At 41.7% G+C, this 15,366-nt stretch overlaps 1 protein-coding gene across 1 annotated transcript in view; it reads left to right on the forward strand.

Moving 5' to 3' along the window:
- Positions 1-15,366, forward strand: part of adcy1a (adenylate cyclase 1a) — a 295,596-nt gene that overhangs the window by 242,702 nt on the left and 37,528 nt on the right. The window lies entirely within an intron of this gene.

The following is a 15,366-nucleotide window of genomic DNA, read 5'->3' on the forward strand; positions in this document are numbered from 1 at the left end:
GACATTTCAAGTTGGGACCCTTCTTCAGAAAAATCTGAAGAAGAGTCCCAACCTGAAACGTCAACTTTCCTGCTCCTCTGATGCCGTCTGGCCTGCTGTGTTCCCCCAGCTCCACACTGTGTTATCTCTGACTCCAGCATCGGCAGTTCTTACTATCTCTAAGATATAGAATCAGTTCAGATGAAAATAAGAAAGATATGAGTTCACTTGTGTGGAATATAAGAGTCATAAATTTAAGTTACACTGAAAGATAAAAATTATAGGTAAAAATAACTGGCGTCTGTAAGCAGGCTACTTTAATAATCATGAGTGATTTTAATCAATATATAGAGTAGATGAACCATTTTGACAAACGTAGCCAAGGAGCTGAATTTATAGCTTGTGCTTGGTGTTGGTATTAGTTTCAAGTTACTCCCTTTTTAAATGTCTTCGAAAACTTTTCAAAGTTTTCTACAGTGAAGAAAGATACAACATATGTAATCAATGTCTCCACAAATCCTGATTTCCATTATGAATTCTCAAGACTCTCTGTCTTTCTGTCTCTCTGTCTCTATCTCTGAGGACCAACATCAGCACTCCTTTTGGGTTTAAATACTTGTAGAAACTCTTGCTATGTGTTTTATATTACTGGTTATATTTCTCTCAGACTGTAATTTCTCCCTCTTTATCATTTTTAGTCAATCTTTTTAGGTTGGCAAACTGTAACTCGTGAAATGTCACAGGGTTCAGTGCTTCCCAGCCATTATTAGACTGATGAATGGGCTCTCTAACTTCAATTAATAACGATCTTGTCTAAGTTTTTCTTTTTCACCCTGTGATCTGCATGCCCTTTCTTACTGTGATCTGCCAGTACTGCTCATAAACAAAGCTTTTCACGTGAGAATAAATCAATCAATCAATAAAGTCTCAACAGATTACAATTAATATCAATGACTTGGATTTGAGGACTGAAAATATGGTAGCTAAAAGTGTTGATTATATTAAAAGTAGGTGTAAAAACAAGTTATCAAGAGGGTATAAAGAGTTTGCAAACTGAGGTACCCACAGGTTAAATGAATGGGCAGAAAATTGGCAGATGGCTTGTATTGTGGGAAAATATGAACTTGTCCACTGTGGTTGGAAGAAAAGAAATGCAGTACATTAACTGAATAGAGAAAGGTTGCAAAACCCCGAGATACACAGGGATCTGGGTTTCCTAAAACATTAATCATAGAAAGTTTTAGTTTGCAGTACAGCATGTGGTTAGGAAGACACATGGAATGGTGATGTTTATGCAAGGGGAATGGGATGTATAAATGACAAATTTTTACTACAACTGTACAGACCCTTGGTGTGACCACATCTCTTTATTTGAAATCAAAAATAAAATGAATTTAAGAAAGGTTCACTCAAAACATTATGGGATGAAGGTCTCATGTTATTGAAGAAAAGCTGAACAGGTTGTGCCTTTACCAACTGGAGTTTTGAAGAATGTGAAGTGATCTTATTGAAACATACAAGATCCCAAGGAGACTTAATAGTGTAGTTACTGAGACGATGTTGCCCTTTCTAAGTGTGACTAGAACCAGGGGACAAACTTTAAGAAATAAGAAGTCTCCCCTTTAAGACCCAAATAAGGTGAAATTCTTTCTCTTAGAAGGTTTTTAGTCTGTGGAACTCCCTTCCCCAAAAGTAGAGGCTGTGCATTGAATGTATTCAAGGCTAAGTTAGATTGATTTTCAAATAAGCAAGGGAATCAAGTGCTATAGAGGACAGAGATGAAGCTAAAATTGACACCACAACCAGAAAAGCCATGGTCTTGTTGAATGGCCGTACGGGTTTGAATGGCCTGCTTGTGCTCCTAAATTTTATTTTCCCCTTCTACAGTTTGATCAGCTGAGATTTTACTGAACGATGGAGTAGGCACTGAGGGTCAAATGGTTGATTTATGCTCCTATTTCTTATATTCTTGTGCTTTTAATAGAAAGTTAGGCCACATTGTAAGCAATGAAAATGGAATGATAAGCTAACAAAGAGATTTGTGAGAATAAATGAATAGGTAAAATTACAACAAATAGGTTTCAATGTCAACTATGTGAGGTCACACATTATGGACCTAAAAGGATAGAACATAATACCTTTTACATTGTGTAAATCTAGCAATAGCTGAGACCTGAAGAGTCATCAGAGTCTAAGATTGTTATGAATGGGTGAAGAAACTGATCAAAAAGACTAGTGATACAAGAGGATATAAGTCATGTTTTAGCTATGCAAAATCCACTTAGACTTTGTCTCAAACTGTGAACAGTTATGTGAACTGTTGTAAGTCGAATCTTTGCTATAGTTTATCATATTACATGATCAATTTGGTAGTTTTGCTGGCACCATATTCTTTCTGTGCAGGGAGCTATAAGGCCAAGTTGGTGTAGTGTGGTAGAGGAAAACCACCAAATAGTCTGATGAGAAAAATCTCTTGTATAAATAAGATGCCACTTGTTGCTGTCATGGAATAAACTACTAGTTTTATTGGTGTTATAGACACTGGTACTGACAATATGAGGAGACTTCAATGTTATGTCTTATTCCTTCAAGATCCAAAGCTTTCCCCCATCCAGGAGGGAACACAGGACATGTGACAATATCATATTAGGTGGTACTTAATGCAATTCACAAAATTAATTCTTTCACACATTTAAACCCTTATATAGCATCTACCCTAAGCTTTTTATTCCTCCATTATTAATAGCATACATCTATGTAGCTGTCCTGTTGAAAAGGATTTATTTTGTTGTATCCTAGATCTCTGGACCAGGTTTTTGTTTTCTTTTTGACCATTTCCCAAATCTGCAGACAATGGTTATTCCATCTCTGCAGTAGCTTCCGTCGATCTGCATGCACCACATCTTTAATTTATGTGAGCAGAGTTTTACTCTCAACCTACCAGTAAATCTGTGCTGAAGTGCATGGACTCATTACTTCAATTTGTACATTAAGTTGGACACTTTCATTTACTTTTACTGCTTGTATTACTGTTGAAACTGACATGTTCACTTTCTCATTTGCACTTCTTAAGGATTGCTTCATGCTTGGTATGATCGTTATCACTTGTACTTCTTCCTGGGAAGATACAGAAATGAAATGTTCTGTGTGAACTTGCATCTTTTCAACATCTGATATCAGGCTTCAGTATGTCGTCACTATCTGTTCAACAAGCGATATTTCAGTCTGAATTACATTTCTCATGGATTCATCAATGAGTTTATGTGGGGAATACTGTTCATTTGCTATGATATACTTTGTTTCCTTGCAAATTTTGCTCATTGTTTCAGTCTGAATTCTTTTCAGTGTTGATAGGAGTGGGAAATCTTTCTGCCAAACCTGTATAGTTATAGGTTTCCATTTTCTTGCTGGGATGAAATAGTTTTCTCAGCTGTAAGTACTCCGCTTACTTCTAGTTTTCCCAACTAAGTTCTGCCTTTTTTAAAAAAGTCTTCCCCACACACATAAGGAGCTTTGCTGAGGAGCTTCCGATTTCCATTCGCTCTCCTATACATCATCAACACCTGATGTTACTTGATGAAATGAAGCTGAATAGAGTTCCTCGCTCACACTCCCTGCTGCACATCTCTTATCAGGTCTGAATTTTTTATTTACCATCAATTATTGATTCTGCCTTGTTAACTCATGCCCCATTATTTTCCTCTGTGGGTTCCTGAATGTTCAGCTCTAGCTGCTGTCTGCCTACTCAGGCAGCCTGCTTGAGGATATAACTGAGTAATTTTCCGATTTCCATGACTGCCAGCATTCTGTATGCTGCAGCTAAATAAGAGTCTGTACTGCTTGGCCCCATGTTGTAAGATGAATCTTCACCACAGCTTATCATGACCTAAAATCTGTCAGATTTGCTATGCACATTCTTTTTCCTGATAGGGATCTATAGATCCTGCTTAATGTAGTATCACAGAGGAATTAAAAAAATCAGGTAGCCTGTCAAGAAGAGACTTTTGTCTTAAACAAGATGTTTACTGCATGATAGCAACTAGATGCAAGTTACAGTGGTATGATGGACATTGTCACTGAGAGTATGAGGAAGATTTCAATGTTAGGTTTTATTCCTTTGAGATACAAAGGTATCCTCCCCATGCCTCACAACCAACCTGAGTCCATTTGACAACATCATATTGAGCAATGCTTAATGCACTCCTCAGCATTAACGTCTTTCAAATCTTTACAGGGGATTGCCCTCTCTCATTCTGGGCTCTTGGACACAGTCAGTCAAGACCTTGGACGTCAATGGTCAGAAATCCATATGACTACAGCCTAGGGAGTTGGCCATGGTTAGTCTGCGTGTCCAGTGCATTCAGTTCAGAGATTGGTGGTAAATAAATTGGGAAGCTGCGCAGCAATCAGACAGGGATCTGATCACTCATTGGTTGGGGCTGCCCATTCCTTTTGGTCAGTGGAGTGGGCCACAGTCAATGAAAGTCAAGATGGCTATTGGGAGACACAGCTGTGTTAGAAAAACTGGAGAACTTTAAATTGAGGGATGTGAGGCAAGTTGGAATGCAAAAAGGACAAAAATTGAGAAGGGAGGAAAATAGACATGTCAGTTGGGGAGACAATAGTACAATTGAGGGCCTGGGAAACTATGGGAAGGGGGATTATGAATGAATACTTCCATCATGACCTCACTGAGTGACCTTGCAGCACAATAGGCATCAGACCAAATTATTGGATGGAGCTCGGTGGGGGCGGTGGGGTAAATGTTGACAATTGAAAACGTAATTCCAGATGGTGTGTGAGAACATGTGGAGGATCAGTACTGGTGATTTGGCCAGGGAGTGTTGGAAAGAAAGAGATCTGTGGGTGTGGGGAGAGCCAGCCTGATGACCAGACTAAGCCTGAAACTCACTGTACCAAGGACAACTTGTGTTGCTTTCTGGATCCAAATGACTCGTAAATGCACACTGGAAATGGAAAATGGCTGCGAACACACTCTGAGTGAATGGAATCAATGTTTTTCAAGGTAAAAGCGGAGGTAATCACTGTTGACTTCAAAAGTGCAACTTGACTGGAGCAATGAATCGATTCCCTCTCACATCGAGTCATAAGAATTCATCAAATGCTATTTAATGCAAGAATGCTGTTTTTTGGGTGATGTGGGGCTGGGAGAAGAAGGTTTTGGTACTCATGCAATACTTACACCCCCCTCCTGTGTCTCTGTGACATGACTTTGCTTTATTCTCAGAATAATGTCCCACATCAAGGTTCCATGTAGGTGCCATTCCATGGCCCTCCTTGTCAGAGTGCTGTGTGGAGCTGTATACCAAACTGTCATGTGGGCATGAAACTAATGCTGACTGCTCACATTCGTAAGGACCTATTCTGTTTATGTTCCTCTGAAGTTCATTGCAAGCGTGACTGATGGTTCCAGGACGAGCAGCAACTTACAGCATCTGCCAAACACCCTCAACCTGAAGACGTTGCAGCTGAAGGTTCGCTCGAGATGTACAGGAGGTATAGCAGAGACAGACTCCATTGTCCTTTATGTTGTTATCTCCAATTGAGCAGGGCACTGTGTCGGCACAGACTGAAGATGTCCTGAGACACTGTCGCTGGATAATGCCAGCTGCTGGAGCAGGACCTGTGACCTGAATGCATGTGTGACCATCCTAACCCAGTAGCCATCAAGGTGACAGCTACACTAAAGCTTTAAGCAGCAGATGCCTTTCAAGGAACCACCTTTGTGGGATCTCTCAATCCTCAGTGCACAAATGTATTAAGGCTGTTGCTGATACAGTTTGTGCCCAATTGCACCATTTCATCCCATTTTACAGTGACTTGGGCAGTGCTGCAGCTGGGCAGTAGGCAGTACCAATATAACTGGCTTCCCCAGGTGCAGGGCATGATAGACAAGTTGCATTGTGAGGCTCATATCATATCGCAGCAGACTTCATCAATACATAAGATTTCTATTCCATCAATGAGCAAGTCATCTGTGATCATCGGTATCACATCTGCACCAGGTACCCTGGGAGCTGACATGATACATATCTCTTAAGGAGAAATTCCCTGCTTCATTTCAAGTGTTGGATGCTTCACAAGACTGGTGACTGGGAATCAAGCTTGACAGAATTATGCAAACCCTGTTCTTCAACTAAGGCCATGGTGAAGCAGACAAAAGGTCCCTGAACAAAGCAGAATCTGATATTTGGATTGGCCTGGAAGTGGGACCTTACAGTACATTCCAGACAGATAATGCAGTATAATTCCTGCATCCTGTGCTCTGCACAACTAGAGCAGGCAAAGAGAGGGTGTGATGGAGGCTGAAGAGCTGGGAAAGTGGTATGAGGAGGAAATGAGAACATTGAGTAGGAGGAATATTACCTTGAGCATGATAGAGCATTACAACATCAGACACTACAAGCCAGACAGGACTTCCTTGACACTTGGTTTCAGTAGATGAGAGTTGGGTCCAGTGATTATTCAGTGACGGTAACATTGTTGTTGCTCCAAAGGCAGAATTAAGGTGAATTTTTTGTTTTGTAGCTTCCATTTATGTGATGGACCCATGCTGAACAGTGATGAGATGCCAGATTACAGTGGACACTGGGGACGGAGTAGCACTGATTTTGTGAGATGGGAATTGGCTAAGGATGTTTAAGCTTTGATCCTAAACAACATTTGATGTGAGATTGTGCAATGAAGTGTCAGCAGTGCCACCTGTGTGCCTGAGAAGCAATGGTTTATGGTTGCTCTCCCCCTATGTACACAATGAAAGGCATCTCTGGACTGCCAGTTCTTGATGGGTACATGGCTGGGCTTCAAAAATGATGCTGGCAGCGTGAATCCTGGGAGGTCCTGGCAGTGGCAACTAGTTCCATTTACAGCAAGTGGGAGAATTTGACGAGTACGGTGTCATAGGGATGTACTTCATTGGTAAGGAGGCAAGAAAACCCAATACGACTTGCAAAGAGAAACCCTTCATAGTATTCACCAAAAATTACACTTTGCCAAATTCTGTTCAGATTCAATCCCATGTTTTCCCCTTTCTTAACACACACAACATAGAAATACCTATCAAACTTAAAATTAGTCATCTTTCCTCCACTTTGGAACTCAAGCATGGAGTAACAGTACTGTGACGAAAATATAATAATGCATCATGAACCTTCACCGTGGTGGTGTTTCGTGTCCTTGTGCCTTAACAATCTACAGGAAAGCTTGCAAACAAAAACAGTAGGGAAAAATATGCCATGGTGATTAATACAATCCGGAGATATGGCCAGATTTGAGATAGCACTTTCTCTAGCTAATACAATATTTTTAGACCAGTACTGAGGTAGTGGTGAAAGGATTTCGGAATGGAGATTGGTGACTGATGGTGTTCCACAGGGATCAGTGCTGGGACCCCTGCTGTTTGTGGTCTACATAAATGACTTGGAGGCAGAAAAAAGGCCTGTGGCATGCTTGCCTTCTTTGGAAGGAGCATTGAGTACAAGGATAGACAAGTTGTGCTGCAACTTTAAACAACTTTAGTTAGGCCACACTTCGAATATTGCATACAATTGTGGTCACCACACGACCAGAAGGATATGGATGCTTTGGAGCAGATACGGAAAAGGTTTACCAGGATGTTGCCTGGTATGGGGGATTTTGGTTATGAAGAAAGTTTGGATAGACTGGGTTTGTTTTCACTGGAACACAGGAGGTTGAGGAGTGACATGATAGAAGTTGATAAGATTGTGAATGACATGGATAGAGTGGAAAGTATGAGGCTTTTCCCCAGGATGGAAGGGTCAATTATTAGGGGGCGCAGGTTCAAGGTGCAGGATGGGGTTTGGGGAAGGTTTAGAAGAGATGTGTGAGGTAAGTTTTTCACGCAAAGGGTGGTGAGTGCCTGGAATGCACTTACAGAGGAGGTGGTGGAAGCAGACACATTAGCAACATTCAAGAAGCACCTGGACAAATATATGAATAGGAAGGGAATAGAAGGATACAGATCCTATAAGTGAAGGTAATTTTAATATGGAAGGGCAAAATGTGTCAGTGCAGGGTCAGAGGGCCGAAGGGCCTGTTCCTCTGCTACATTGTTCTTTGTTCTGTATTTATACTTCTCTTGTACTGGACATAATTTTACGTCAAAAGTCCATGATCAATCATGCTGGTTTGGTGAATTGCATCCAAAAGACTAGCCTAACCAAGCAAGATGTTTAGGAGCAACTGTTCAATCATTTTATAATAATTCAATGAGATTATGAAGGAAGAATATGCAGAAGAGAAATAGGGAGAAGCTGGAGGCATTATTTGGTGGTGTAACTTGACTTGGGAAAAGCGTGGTAAACAAAATAGCCTCCTCATGCTGTCAAATCCATGTTGGCCCACTGCAGTACTGTGAAACTACAGGTCAACGTCACTGCAAGCATCATCCTGGTCCTAGTGCGATGAAAGATTAAAAACATGTATTACGGAACAGCTTGAGTACCCCCTGAAGTGATGCTAATACCCTATCCCTACACTCTTCTCTATTCTGTAGCACAGTTGAGCTATAGAGATGAGAAATGTTAAGGCTTTAACTGGGCTAATATTTCAGTGATAGCCTGCTGCTGATACCAGGATTTGAATGGTTCCACTTCCCAATCCCTTGTATCCCAACAATAGTTAGACATACAACTGATGATGTTCTAGAGCTACCCTGGCATCCCAAAATCTCTGAAAGTCCCTGATGAACCTTCTAAGATTATAGCAGGTTTTCAAAATGTTCTTTCATGTAGCATGACCGATACTGGCTCTGCCAGCAGTTATTGTCCATCCCTCAATGCTATTGAGAAGGTGGTGGTGAGCAGATGCTATTATTATTCTGGCCTGGAAGTCAATCCCGTCAGGTGACAGAATTAGCTGTTTTGTTTCTGAATGTTTCCTTCCTCCACATTCTGCTCATCTCACTCCCCCTTCTCAGATTAACACATCTCTGTGTATTTACTTTAGACTTGCTTCATGGTTTCATAGAGACAGTTATTCTCCAGTCAGGTTCAAGGACCATTTCAAAACTGAGACAAATACCACCAATTGAAAAGTGCAAGTAGGTTGAATTACTGACCTAGTGGGTCTAATAGTACATTTACCTTCATATTAGGAAACTAGTTTCTACATAGGGAACTCAGCCTTGACAGTAAAAATTTCAGCTTCAAAGAGAAAGTGAAAGATAAATGTTTACAATCTTCAAAAAATTGGGCCCCAATTGTTTTGGCTAGGAATCTAGCACGCCAAATAAATCCACTTTGTCTAAAAGCAATCAAATTATAATTCCTGTATTGTGTTAACTTTGTTTTCAAGGAAACAGAGATACAGTAATGCATTAGAACCATGTCCTTGCATTCCTGGATTCTAACTCAATTTGGCCAAGTCATCTTCATAAAGCTTGTCTCTCAAGGTTAAACTTATAAAAATGTCTTGATGCATTTTTCAGTTGATTTGAGTCTAAAAAGCAGAAATCCACTTAAATTAGTGGAGTTTCCGATTTAGATTATTTTCAGATAGACTCCAGTCCAAAAATAGCCCATTCTGAAAATTCTGTCATGCTTCTAGTTTGGCTACACCATTAATATTTGTAGTGTGGTTTTCTTTTAATTTTCCAGCAAACTATTATGTGCTGTACATGTTTTCACCCTGGATACAATTACCATTTTAGACATTTCACAGCTCATAAATGTAGTTGAATGTTTTTTTTAATGTTCAGGACACTCCCTGGTGAATCAGCGTTTCATTTAGAGAGGGTTTAATGGCAGAGGAATTGCTCAATAAAATGCAGTTCTTTGATTAATTTACTTTAGTTCTGCAGATAAGCATGTTTTTCCAGGATATTTTAAGCAAAAGTATAGGTACTGAGGAGCTGATGGTAATCTTAAAAGCAACACTTGGCTGGAGAACTCATCTGCAACAATTGTTAGTGGTTTCCAAAAGAATTAAGTTGAGGCACTTAGGAAACAAATGTGGTATTAAGCGCATCTGCTAACAGAAATTATTCCGAGTAAGTAAGCAGCTCGTAGATGAAAGAGTCTGCTGAGGACTATGTGAACCTATGAAATGAAATGTTTGACTCCTCTGCATGCCATAACTGCAATTTATAGCCATAGTAACAAGGGAAGCCATCCATTCTGAATTTTTTAAGATTGAAAATTCATCTTAAACTTAATTACAACATGATAACTGTCATCAAAGGTAAAAATATCTGCAGGCCTTCAATTCAGTTTTAAGTATCAGGATTTACCTGGTGGAAGTTTCTACCATTGACTAAGTCAGAGTATTCAGGTTGTTAAAAGGTTGACACTGGGAAATTCACTGAACACATAAGCAACAACAACCCTTGAGACAGCTTATAAGTGGGTAAGCCTGCACATGAATAACAGCCACACCAGTACATGCCTGTGCATCGGAGTGTCTGCCAGGATTGCTTGCATGCAATGTTCTGTCACATGACACTGCACCTCTAATTGTATTGGGTTCTCATAGTGACATTAAATCGCAGCAATCACCAAGGTGTGACTGGGCACTCTCCTTCATCGATGCGCCTTTGGTGTCATCAATGCTGGTAGCTACCTCAGACTGCATCTGTTACAGTTCTGGGCTCTGACTTCTCTTCCAGCTTGCAAAGAATCTGGGAGACATGAAGGGGGGGATACCAAAGCATCATAACTCTCTTCCGCTCATTGCTTGCTCACAGTCCCAAGTTATGAGCCCTGTGAATTGACAGAGTAGAGGAGAAGCACATTATGGCTCTTCACAGGATGATATGCTGTTTTGCCCCTCTGCCAGTGCTTCTTTTGAGTCATACAGCATGGAAACAGACCCTTCGACCTAACTAGTCCACACCGACCAGATTCCCAAACTAAACCAGTCCCACTTGCATGCGTTGGCCCTTATCCCTCAAAATGCCAGTTTTGCAAGACTGTCCTGACAGTAATGGGTAATGGACGTTTTGCAGTCTACAGTCTGATTCTGTTGTGCCTGACTCTCCTCTCAGGACACTGCAGAGTTTGTCGGAGCTTCCACCTCCATCCTGCCTGTTATGCCCCCTCCAAAAATCACTTGGAAGTTCAGGCTAAGGAGGGTCTATTTGCCGTTGTCCAGGAGATCTTCAGTATATCAGAGCTGTCCAAACACATCAGTCACCTGACGAAACCTCCTGGGCCAAAGGGCTCAATGCTGGGCACTCTCCCTTCACCAGAGCTGCAGAACCTGGGGATATACAGAACGATACTGGGAAGGAAAGAGAACAGATAACCTTTTAAGGACACTTTGATAACATGGGGTGACATTTCTCTGTATATTGATGCTCATGTTTCCATAGCTCTTAATGATTTGGAAATACATCTATTTGTTTGAGTCTCTGTTTAGTGGCAGATGTTACTGTGCCAATGTGATGCCTAATATCATAACCTTACAAGGATTGATATGTATGTTGAGTGCTCGCTGGAGTGTGTGGAAGCAAGAGGAACCAGGTGTAAAAAGGGCAATAGGCTTTGCTTGTACAATTGTTCATCATCCTCAAACGTTCCTATCCTTTCCTGAGCTCTATGTCCAAAGGTGCTGGTGTGAATGAAGTGGTCAGCAATGTCTGGAGCAGGGAAATGCACAGTACACAGGAAGCCAATGCCTGACATTCATCTGAGATTAGGGACCCCACAGGCCTATATCCTGTCCAGTGCATGGGTTTGTGTGTAATCTTGTTGCCATCTAAAGGGCCTTGTGTTAGTGGGTCTTGCAGCCCCGACTCTCACAGACAATTTCCTGCCTGGTGTGGTTGCAGCCATTTTCTTTCTTGTTCTATGCTTTTGAATTTCGCTAGCCCAAAGGAAGGTGACAGTGAGTGCTGTTTAGCCAATGGTTTCCAGCCTCTGCCTACATGTGTCAGTGAGGCCCTGAACATTCAGGTCCACTTTTTGATAACTCGTCTTGTGAATTCCGCAGGCCCAGCACCTCCCCAGGTCCCAGCAACCTGTCTGTGCATCTATCCATCTTTCCAGCCTATTCCCTGACATATGAGGTGACCATGCCATTTGTGATCATACACTGACATCCCACCTCAAAAACCAAGGTGCTTCTGACCATGGATAAACCCTCCTCCCTGCTGCATGACCCTGTTTCCGGACCTGCTTTACCACGGTCCTCCCTAGCAAATATAGTTGAAGCCAGTTGTCGTCCACCCTTCTTCCCAACCTGCAGACCCCAATCCCCGCAAATAGGTTCTCAAGTTAGCGGGCCCCTTCCACGCTCCCCCAACCTTTATCCCCTGGTTTCCCTGGACAGACCTCACAGACTGACCATGACACACCCCCTTGAGTGACCTAACTAGACAGACCCTGATGTGAAATGCCCAGACCCCTGAATGATTCCTGAATACGTCCCCACGCTAAAACATTTTTATTCAATAATTGAGAACAGTGAATTTCCACACTCATGCTTGGAAGATTAAACCACTCAAAGAAGAAAGAATACATAAATGAAAAGAGAGATAACAAGATGTAGAACTGGATGAACACAGCAGGCCAAGCAGCATCATAGGAGCAGGAAGGCTGACGTTTCGGGCCTAGACCCAAAGGACAGCTTTGCCTTCGTGATGACAAATGTACTTTTCAATTGAAGTGATTCATGTCATGAAACAATCCCAAAAAGCTAAGTTAGGTCACTTTCAAAAACTTGAAATAACTTAAATTGTCATCCCTAATTCGTTGTGATATTTTTTATAAAAGCATTGAAACTTCAACAGCTCTGTTTAGGTTTGAAATAAAAATCAGTGAACCACAAAGAATTGAATGTTTTAGAACGCTGTCACCTCCCTATTTCATTTACATTACCATATCCCTTCATACAGAATTCATTTGGATTTCTTTTGCAGAAATTAGGTCATAGCATCTCATTTCATAACTGAGAGGTTCAAGCAAGTAAACAATTTTCCAACTTTTCACTGTGTAAATGCTTTGTAGGTTGATTTTGTATCTTTATGTATACAGTTATATAGTCATAAAGGTCGACGGAACAGAAAAGCACCTTTCCACCAATCGAGTCTGTGCCAGTCAAAAACAAACATCTAACCATTCTCATCCCATTTTCCAGTGCATAACCTTGTTTGCCTTGGCATTGGTAGTGCAATCTAAATACTTCTTAAATGTTATGAGGGTTTTTGCCCCTAACACTCTTACAGGCAGTGAGTTTCAGATTTTGGGTGGAAAAAAATTACCCACATCCCCTCCAAACCTCTTACCCCTTAGTTTAAATCTATGACTCCTGGTCATTGATCCCTCCACCAAGGGTAAAAGTTCCTTCTTGTCTGTCATCTGTGTCCCTCATAAATTTATAGACTTAGACCATGCACCCTCTCTCTTCAATCTCTCTTCACAACTAAAACTCTCCAGCCCAGGCAATATCCTGGTAAATCCCCTCTCCAGTGCAATCACAAACTACCAAAATGTGGATTCCAGATTATGTATCTACCTACATTGTCTTAGGTTAAAAATTCACCATTTAGTGCATTAAATGCTCATGGCTTCTGCCAGTATAAGGAATGGAGATTCGTGTATATTTGCATAAATAAGCTCAAAAATACAAAGGAAACAGGATTTCCAACTGCCTCTCTGCTGAGGTCCTGGGGCCATCCGGCGTACTGGAAGAATCTCTACAGTGTGAAAGCAGGCCATTTGACCCATCGAGTCCACACCAACCCTCTGAAGAGCATCCCACCTAGACTCATCCCACTACCCTGTTCTTGTAACCCTGCATTTCCCATGCTAATCCACCTAGCCTGCATATCCCTGGATAATGTGGGCAATTTAGCATGGTCAATCCACCTGACTTGAACATCTTTGAATTGTGGGAGGAAACCCATGCACACACAGTGAGACTGTGCAAACTCCACACAGACAGGCACCTGAAGGTGGAATCGAACCCAGGTCCCTGGTGTTGTGAGGTAGCAGTATTAGCCACTGAGCCACCCCAGTGATAGAATGTTTTAGAAAAGGGCAAGTTTGTCAGGTATGACTAGAACAAATGACCCTTGGGGACAGTAATATATTCAAAGTCTTGCTACTCGACTGATGGAATTGAGGAGCAGCAGACTAGTCCTGAGCTTAGGCTTTCAATAATCAATAGTTAATGCATTCCGCGCTTTAGAGATGATATGCTATAGCCCTCCACTTGACTCAAGGACGGTGCCAGTTAAAATCACGAGAGTCACTTATCCCCTTGGATCTCACTTTTATCACTTATTTTCTCAAACTAACTTGCTCCTATAAACAAGTAAACAGACATTAGCAAAAAAGTGAAGTCTAATTTTAAAAATTCCAGCCAAAGCCTAAGTGGGAGGGAACTGTATCACTTCCCAGTTCGACAAAACTGTAAACTGGGCAAGAGGAGGTAAAGGTAAAATCGCCATAGTCTTACCAATCCACTGGGCTGCTCTCTCATTGGAGAGAGGTGACTGGTGGGGATTTAACCTGAGGGTCACCAAGCCTCAGTGGAGGGAAAGGTTGAAAAGGAGAGTCCTTCATGGTAACATCAGCTGATGCAGGAATTGAGCCCATACACTTTGCATCACAAACCAGCCGACCAGCCAATTGACCGCAACAGACTCCCAAGCGACGCTCCTGCTGTCTGTACACAGCCTCTTCAAGATTTCGCACTTGGCGATCAGCATGCCAACTGTTACATTGATTTCATGTTCTGGCAGTCATTGCTGTGCACAGCCTCGGAAGCTGACTCAGCTGGAAAGAAAATGGATGCAGTCACACCAATATGCCTTCAACAGGCTGTCTTTTTTCTCTTTCACTGTTCATGCATCTCAGTGTAGTCCCAGGTTATGCAGCTGGGGTGAAGGGAACCTAGTCAGCATTAAGCCCATTGGTGCTGGAGGTTTGATCTAGTGACTCTGGGGTCATTTGTGTCTGGGCAGACGTGACATGTTGATAGTACTCTCCTCGGCCTGAACATCTAAGGGTCGAAGGAAGGGGCAGGCAACATAAAGATGGGGGGTCTGACTACCTCTGGAATGTCCTGAGAGGAGACTTGTGAGGGACCTATGTGTGGTCCTTCATCCTATTGCCACTGTCCTGTTTCCTTGTGAAGAAGGTGCATGTGCAGTATGTGCAAGGCTTCTTTTTTCTCTGTTGCCATGCCTTCAGTCCTGAGGGCCAATGACTGAGATAATGGAGTGCAGACCTTTGTGTGTATCCAGGAGGCCCTGAAATGATTGTTTTATTTTTGAGCCACCTGAGTCCCCCTAGCTCTGGGCTATGAGCACCATTGCTTAACAAATACTTGTTCGCTATTTATGTGCCTTCTTGTGCATTTGGAACTTGTTCCTGATTGCTTTTCTTGAACTATTTGATATTA

Source organism: Rhincodon typus, chromosome 2, assembly GCF_021869965.1.
Source record: "Rhincodon typus isolate 14 chromosome 2, sRhiTyp1.1, whole genome shotgun sequence".
Classification (NCBI taxonomy): Eukaryota; Metazoa; Chordata; class Chondrichthyes; order Orectolobiformes; family Rhincodontidae; genus Rhincodon; species Rhincodon typus.